This window comes from Gorilla gorilla, chromosome 7 (assembly GCF_029281585.2).
Source record: "Gorilla gorilla gorilla isolate KB3781 chromosome 7, NHGRI_mGorGor1-v2.1_pri, whole genome shotgun sequence".
Lineage (NCBI taxonomy): Eukaryota > Metazoa > Chordata > Mammalia > Primates > Hominidae > Gorilla > Gorilla gorilla.
Window position 1 is genome coordinate 66328556 of NC_073231.2, and position 8232 is coordinate 66336787.

Below are 8232 nucleotides of genomic sequence, written 5' to 3' on the forward strand. Positions count from 1 at the left end.
ATTCTGCAAGTATCTGTGAAGCCTTGGCTAGGGGACAAGTTAAGAAAGTGTTTCTAGTTCCTGGGTCTCTAAGATTCAAACAAGAACAAAAATTAAATCTGCATGAAGAAATCATAGAGGGGTGTTACTTTTAGTTGGTAGTTTTGAAAGCGGTTGATTTTAGACAAATTTAAATGATGATGTACTTTTAAAGCTTTATTTTTTCTGAAAAAAAATGGGCTTCAGAATAAAGCAAAAGCACATTGCAAATGATTAAATAAGCAACAAAACTATAGGAGGAGAGAGAGCAATCTACAAATCAATCCCGTAGTACCTTGTTTTTTGCTGTGGTTTTTTTTTTTTTTTTTTTTGAGATCTTTTCTAACTTTTCTGGATAATAATAAATATTTTTCAAAGATCTCAAAGCGGAATTTTCTCTTAACACAAAATCTTTTATGAACTAAGGAGTTTTCCTAGAATAAACATTGAAAATTAAAAAACAATCTGGTCCAGAATTCATTTTTATCTGTCTAGTCTGTTTGACTAATTCCTTAAAAAACACTACAGGAAATACAATCCAGGTGTGAGTCCAAAAAATGTACATATACAGATTTAGCCCTGTACACTTGCTTCATCCTCATGCTCTTCCTCACCCAGCTCATTATCGGGAGAGGTGCACTTGGGAGCCAAGAAGGTGGAGAAAATGGTGGGGAAGAAAACGTGGGGTTTCCATATTTTATTGATTTATTAACTTATTCATTTATTGAGACAGAGTTTCCCTCTTGTTGCCCAGGCTGGAGTGCAATGGCGCGATCTCGGCTCGCTGCAACCTCCGCCTCCCCGATTCAAGCGATTCTCCTGTCTCAGCCTCCCGAGTAGCTGGGATTACAGACGCATGCCACCACGCCCAGCTAATTTTTGTATTTTTAGTAGAGACGGGGTTTCATCATACTGGTCAGGCTGGTCTCAAACTCCTGACCTCAGGTGATCCACCACCTTGGCCTCCCAGAAGTGCTGGGATTACAGGCATGAGCCACCGCGCCCGGCCGGGTTTCCCTATTTTTATTTGCCCTTGTTCCTGGGGACTGATCTTGGTCTGGTAAGAGAAATCGGGTGAAAGTACACAATCATAGGTTGGAGTAGGAGCTTCAGATTTTGGCGCCCCTCCCCCTACTTCTTATAACACCCTCCCTGAGATCATAAATTCACAGTTTACAAATTTACAGGGGAGGAATTGTGGTGGCTTTCCAAGACTAGTCCCTTTTACATACTGTGACCTAGTTAGATCTCATTTCTTCTGATCATTCGCTTGTCTTATATTTTCGGGGGGCAGTGTGGAGGGCGGCGACGTCGCTGACCCGCGCTGTGTGTGGAGCCTTCTATTTCAGTCTCTTCACTTTAATACGTGGTGCCCCGGGACGTTATCAGAGCCAGCCACAAATGCCACATGTAAAGCAGCAAACATCCGGAGTGGCTTCCTGCAAGCCTTGCTTTTCTCAACACGAGAGATTTACGCAGGGGTTGGGGGAAACAAGTTTCACAAGTAAGAGCCGAGTACACCGCTCGCATAGCCGGTCGGGTGCGTTAGCACTGCACGGTCCAGGGTCGCAGGGCTCCTGGCTACTAATTGCGCTCACGTCCCCGGGTCCTTGGGCCGGACCCGAGGCTCGAAAGGCTGGGCAAGGAAGCGACTAGCGCACCAAGAAGCTGTGCCCGTTGCCAGTTGAGGCCTTTGGTCAGCGGGCGCAGAAATTAACTCGGGTAGGTGGCGAACCGTGGGGCTGACCTGGAGGAATCAGAGCCACGCTTATCCGTGGGCCCCTGAGTGACCAGGCAAAGGCTGGGTGATTTCCGGCAGGCTTTTGTGTTTTCGATGCTGGGAAAGCAGGGGCTGAAGGAAGGACACTCAAGTCGATCGGGAAGGACCCGTGGGCACCTAGGCAGATCCGGGTTGGCGCTGGAGAGCAAGTCTGTGGGGGTGGGGGAGGGGAGTGCGCGCCGCAAACCCTGGGAAAACTCCAGGCTGCCCGTGGATGACTAGACAATGGTATCCCTGAACAAAGAACAACAATAAGGCCTTTGCATTTATAAATCGTGCGCGGGCGGCTGCCTCCCGGAGGCCAGCACGAGGTGGCGCGCGGCGGTGGAGCGCGGCCGAGGGTCCCGCACCTCCCAGGTAGGGCAGCGCAGCCGGACGCCGCCGATTCGCACCTCGCGTCCCGGCGCCGTCTAGGCGGCGGTGCCGCGCCCCTTGATACCTTTAACGTCTCCTCCTTGTCCCCAGGCCAGTACCCCTTGGGTCCAGGATGGAGGTCGAAGGTCGCGGGCGGGAGGGGAGTGGTAGGGGGGAAGGAATGGCCCGGAAAATCGCGGCCACCGGCTGTGCCGCCGCGCGCCCCCTGCCTTGGAGGCCCGCACCAGGTCGGAGCCCTGCAGATGCTGCAGTGCGGGTCCGATCCAGCCCCTGCGGTGCTCCACTGCGGCGCCGGCGTCTCCCCGTGAGGACTGAAAAAAAGGGCGACAGCGAGAGGGGATTTGGGGACGCGCGTTACCCCCGATGACCGGAGCATACATTTTACTTGGACGCCTTCTCCCACTCCCTCCACGCGCATCCCTCCCTGGTTCCGCGGTGTCCCCTCGAGGCTGCCCCCCAACCCCGCCCTGGCAGCGGGCGATTCCTAGACCGTGTCCCCGTTCCCGCTTGGCCCCGCCTGGGATTTGCACAGGCGAAGCAGGAAATGCGCTGTTCCCGGTCCACTTCCCTCTTCAGAAACTCATCCGTGGAGTGTTTCTTAGATCTCCCCACCTCCCACTGTGGCCCCGGGTTGAGGTGTGTGGGCTACTTCCCTTTATTGCCTGGGCTGTGGAACCTCAGACTCCAGGGGGAGGTGGCGTTGGGAATGAGGGAGAGGGTCCCGTTCCTCACCCAGGACTCGTCACATACACAGTACTGTCTTGCTCACCCCTTTCAGATCTGCCCCTCAGCCTTAAAAGGGATTTCAATAGCGGCAGAGCTTCTATGCAGCTGAACTCCTACTCCCACTTCCCCCATCCACACCCTAGGAGAGGGCAGGGCTTTCCCTGGAGACCTGTGTCCTCACCTGACCAGACAGCCTTATCAGCAGCGTGCCCACTGTGCGCAGAGCACTTCCACTCCCACCCGAAGGAGAATAGACGCGGTCCCTGCCTCGGAGGAATGTACCGTGCCGTGTCATTAGTCTTCCTCCCTGATTCATTAACTTCCAGCTGGGTGTTCTAGGTATGGTCTTCTGTAATAATTTGTTCCTGGCATGTAAAGGTGATGCTGACATCAGTAGGTCAAGCGCTTTGAGATTTTTTTTTTTTTTTCTAGTAGAGATAATAGGTTTCCTTTCCACCCTGAAAACTCTGGCTTGCCAAGTTTCCCTAGTAAGCAGGGCTGGATTGTGCCAGATGGTTAGGGCAAGGTGTGCATTTTGTTATCATGGAAGTGATCAAAGTTAAATAGGGCATAGGACAGGCTACTTCTGACAACACTCATTACCCACTGTTTTGTACAACTTTAGCCACACACATGTCAGATTTTGAAAGGGTACCTGAATTGGCTTCCAAAGTTTCTGAACAGAAGAGAAAATGTTAGGGATCCTTGCTAGATTCCTTTGCAGTCAGTAGTTGGTTAACCTGTTAACTAAATTTTCTTCTCTGTCCACTTTTTGGACCTTGCTAAAACTTTGTCTTAATAACAACTCTTTAATAAACTCTTTAATAAACTCTTTAAAGAGTTTAAATTAAACTCTTTAATAACAACACAGGGTCTTTGGTACATTTCATCTTTATATCCTGAGAGCCCACGCAATTCACTGGTCTTCAATATATTCTTCAGTATACTGTTACAGCTGTCATGGACGGAGTCCTAAGGTCATCTCCCTACAAGGCAAGGCACTGAGAATGACCTCTGTAGACCTTAGCAAAGGCACTGAGAATGACCTCTGTAGACCTTAGCGAAGACTGTTCTCATCTCAGACACATCTGTGTAGGCCTGTGGTCATCTGACTTCAGGTCTGTCATATTCTTTTTCTCATTCACCAGGAGTTTAGTCTCCAGACATTCATTGAGCATCTGAAATACCACCTTTTTTGAGGATTAAGTCAAATTCTGTTTCTTTTCTGAACTGATTCCACTTGGAGCTCCGGGCCAAGAATGTAAATGGATAATTTTGCATGTGGATATAATGCAAAAGCAAATGTCTATATTTGGAAAATTTTTCAAAACTGATCTTTAGTATTAACTTCTTCATAATGGTAGAGGACAGTTTACAAAGCAGTTTCACTAACTCCTCTGACCCTCCTGACAGCTCTGGAGGTAGACAGTGCAGCCTTTGTTATTAGCCTCATTTTTCAGAAGAGGAGATTAAGATTGAGAAAGGACAGATGATTTGCTCAAAAGCACACAAGAGTGCTTGGACCAGCTATCTGCCCTTGCTGCTATCAGTAGTGGGTCTTCAGGAGATGGAGGCTGCAATGAGCCATGTCTGTATCACTGCACTCCAGCCTGGGCAAGAGAGCAAGATCCTGTTTCTAAAAAAACAAAACAAAACATTAGTGGGTCTTGTTTTGAATTTCTTTTCATGCCATGTCTACAGCCAATAAGGAACCTAATGGAAAGCGCAGGGACAAAATAAAGACAGTGGATAGACAGAGATGGAGTAAGGACCCTTGGCACAGAAACTTCCAGTGTTATCCCTAACTAGGTCCTGATAATTTTTAAATATTAGAGATGTAGTGCTGTAAGAGGAAAGCATTTTCATTTAGAAGATCTATAACTTGATATTTTTATTAGATCATATAATCTAAGCCCTAGATAACATTTCATTTATTTTAACTATTATTTTACACAAACAAATTCTGATTCAGCTGAAAAAAAGAGAGAACAGTTCAGAGTTAAATGGGAATAAAGCTCATGTGTAAGGAAGTTGAAGTTCTCAAACTTTTGCCCCTCTACTTCACGCTCATTCAGATGGAAAGCAACTTAATTATACTGAATTGTGGTTTTGTTGCCTGTTTAAGGTATAAGTTGTTAGCCTACTCTAGACCCACTGCAGATCCAGTCTTAAAGACATAAAAACATACAGCAGGTAGGTAAAGTAAATGCTCTCCATTCTTCCTGTTGTTTGGAAGAGAAATGGATGGCAAATATTATCAATTCTGTTTTACAAAGTGAAAAAATAAGGTACAGAACAATTGGGTAATTTGCTTAATGCTTACAAATCAGCCTAAGAAACAAGAGAGTAATTTGTTCATTTAATCCACAAATAATTATCCAACAACTGTGAATCTGAGGCTTAGCACAGCATGACACATTGGGTATGAACACATATTTGGAGTTGAACTGCTTGGGCTGGAATTCTAGTTCTACAGTTTACCAGTGGTGTATTCCTTGGACACGTTGCTTAATCTTCTTTATACCTCATCTGTGAACTGGAGGATGGTAAGAGTAATGACCTCAGGGAGTTTTATGAGGATGAAATGAATTAATTATTCATAAACTACTTATAATAGGGCCAGGCACATAGTAAGTTCTACACAGGTATTTAATAAATAAAATTAAATTAAATAAATGCATGTTAGCTTATGAAAACATTGTAAGAAAAAATAAAATAAAACTACCACAGTGTTGAGGGTACATGCATTATAGCAACTAGATGAAATGTGTAATATCATGTGTTAGCATCTATGATAGCTAGTAACAACATTGTTATACTTTAATCAAAATTGTCTTACACTAGCAAAACTTTCAGAGATTTCTCTATAAATTATTGTTCATTTTCTAGTTATATTTGAATGTGAGCATTTTTACTCTGGTGGTAAAAGAAGTCTTTGTTTTGTGAATGTCAACCTTCTAAAACCCTGTTACAACCGGCAAGCAAAAATACAATTGCAAAGCATTCAATATTCTATTAGTATAACTTTGCAATGCAAAGAGATGCTTTGCAAATGGGTATTTACATGGGTAGGCCTAAATTCTTCTCCTAAAGACTTACAGAGGCAGAGTACAATCTCAATAAGTGTGCCTGGTATCAAGTATTTTAAAGGAAGAATAACCCACAAATGTACTAACCTAGGCTAGATCTTTGTGTTGTAGAGTGAAAAGACTCTAAATTCTAGTCTCGGTTGTTCAATAACTTGCTACCAGGTAAATTGCAAGTCCTCACCCTCAATTTTCCCAAAAAAAGAAGGGGAGAATGTCAGATCTTTGTCAGACAAAGAAGTGAAAAAAATGATCACAGACACCTTTGTAAAGTAAAAGTGCTGAGTAAAACTGTGTGTGTGCGTGTGTGTGTGTGTGTGTGTGTGTGTGTGTGTGTGTGTGTGTGTGTCTCTAGGGATACAATGATTCAGAGAAAATTTTCTGTACAGAAAAAAATAGCAAATTGAGATAAAACGCAAGTCAGGGACCGTAAAGAAGACTATACTGCTTTGGGTAAAAATGGAATGCTATTTTTTTATAGAGCAAACCCTTTTTACAATTATTTGAAATTAATTATTGCACAGAGGGTCCCACCTTTGATCCAGGGGAAAGCAGATTCTACTTTTATGACGAATGATTATGGATTTACTGGGTTTCCATTACGTTAGTAAAGCTAATCGATTATTTCAGTGGCTAATCTAAAAGTAGAATTTGGGAATTTGGACAGAGAATAGACAACTCTTTCTTTTTGACATTTTCTGGTTATATAACATTTTTACAGGGGCTAAAAAGGGCTATATAACCCACCCCGTTCCCTCCAAGTTCCAGAATTCCTAGAGAGTATTGAATCATGGAAATATCTTCCATATGAAATACTACATATTCCACTAAAAATGAAAGTGTTTGTTACTCATACCACTATATAAATACACAGATATTCTTTTAAAATCACTTATTTTGAAATAATGTCAAACTTGCAGAGAAGTTCCAAGAATAACACAAAGAACTGTATCACCTTTTCTGAGACTGCTGTGTTAGCTTTCTTTTTTTTTCAGACGGAGTCTCACTGTCGCACAGGCTGGAGTGCAGTGGCGTGATCTAGGCTCATTGCAACCTCCGCCTCTCAGGTTCACTTGATTCTCCTGCCTCAGCCTCCTCAGTAGCCGGGATTACAGGTTTGCGCCACCACACCAGGCTAATTTTTATATTTTTAGTAGAGATAGGTTTTCACCATGTTGGCCAGGCTAGTCTCGAACTCCTGACCTCAAGTGATCCACCTGCCTTGACCTTCCAAAGTGCTAGGATTATAGGCGTGAGCCACTGCACCTCACCAGCATTTTCTCTTTTGCTCCATCTCTATCTAAATAAACATTTTCCCACATTTGTTCCATCTCATTCTTCTTTTCTAAATATACATACACAGAACAATAGAAATATAGAATACATTAGTATATAATATATTAATATAGATACTATATAAATATGTAATATGGATATATTGTTACATATTCTATATTAAATCATATGCATATATGCATGCCATTAGTCTTTTTCTGACCCATTTGAGAGCAAGCTGTGGCACAATGTCTCATCACTTACTCCAAATACTCCAGTGTATATTCCCCTAAAATGTGGACACTCTCCCCAAAACCATCAAATACCATACAAATTAGGAAATTGACATTACTACCATACGTCACTACCATCTAAGCCACATACTCAATCCAAATCCAGCAGCTTTCTGGCCCAACATCCAATTCAGGATCACGTTACATTTATTTATCAAAGGTCTTCCATATTTTTCTGTCTGTCTTATAACCTTTATAGTTTTAAAGAGTGCAGGCCTTTCATGCCAAGAATGTCCCACACCCTGGTCTGTCTATGTTAACTCATACATTCTTTGTAGGAAAATCGTTGATATGGTGGTGTGCTCCCATCAGGGTGTGACAAGGAAGGCCGTCGGATGTCTCATCATCACTGGTGATGCTAATCTGGTCACTTCATCAAGTTGGTGTCTACCCAGTTTCTCTACCTTCAGGTCACTATTTTTCCCCTTTATAAGTGAGAATTTTGTGTGTGTCTTTATGTTGAGAACTCTGACAATGAAATGGCATGTATTCCGTCTACTGTAAGGAAGTTCTCCCTTCTTTTATTTGTTTGTTTATTTGTATCTCTGTGGATTCCTTTTTTTTTTTTTTTTTTTTTGAGACGGAGTTTCACTCTTGTCACCTAGGCTGGAGTGCAATGGCATGTTCTTGGCTCACTGCAACCTCTGCCTCCCAGGTTCAAGTGATTCTCCTGCCTCAG